Below are 854 nucleotides of genomic sequence, written 5' to 3'. Positions count from 1 at the left end.
TAGACGGGGCCCACATGCACATTTAACTCAATTAAGCATGCATCATAATCATATATACACATAAATTCACATATAAGCATATTAAACCACTTATTGCCCTCCAGGCACACTAACCAAGGCCCTAAGCCCGATTAGCAAATTCGGGTCGTTACAGAGCTTGGCCTAAGCGAGCCAGAGTCAGTGGGTTGAACACTGGGCTCGGCCTAAGTGAGCCAAAGACAGTGACTTAAATAGAGGGTGCGGCCTAAGGGCGGTGACCCTAGTTGTTGAATGATATGCTTACTGTGTGAATCTGGTGATTGTGGCATGTTAAACACTTGGTTAAGAGATTATTGATTTGTCAATTACTATCGCTGATTATGTGAATGTTGTGGATTGTTAATGTCTGGTTGATATCTCATGAATCGTTTGACTGTCTGAATTGTCTATGCTATGTTATATAGTTTTCTTGTTGGGCCTCGGCTCACGGGTGCTACGTGGTGCAGGTAAAGGCAAGGGTGTGGTAGTTCAACCATGAGTTAGATAGCTCTAGGGGCGAGGTGTACATTGTCAACTGCTCTGTATTGCCTCAAATTTCCTAATAAGGTTTAGGACCTTGATTAGGAGGTCGAGAAGGCCATAATTGATTTATTATGTTATTAATGATTATATGCATGTTTATGTGAATTATATTATTATATAATGATAAATGCATGCATATGGGTTCATTTTTAATTATAAGGGTATTTTGGTAATTTGGCCCGCTGAAGGCGTGATTGTGTATTTTCATGCATGTGGGTGAGTTATAAATAATACCACATTATATGTGGATTTGTTCGAGCCATTCGTCATGAGACGATCTTTGAATGTAAGTT

This window comes from Humulus lupulus, chromosome 1 (assembly GCF_963169125.1).
Source record: "Humulus lupulus chromosome 1, drHumLupu1.1, whole genome shotgun sequence".
Taxonomy (NCBI): Eukaryota; Viridiplantae; Streptophyta; class Magnoliopsida; order Rosales; family Cannabaceae; genus Humulus; species Humulus lupulus.
Note: the sequence above shows the minus strand (reverse complement) of the source record.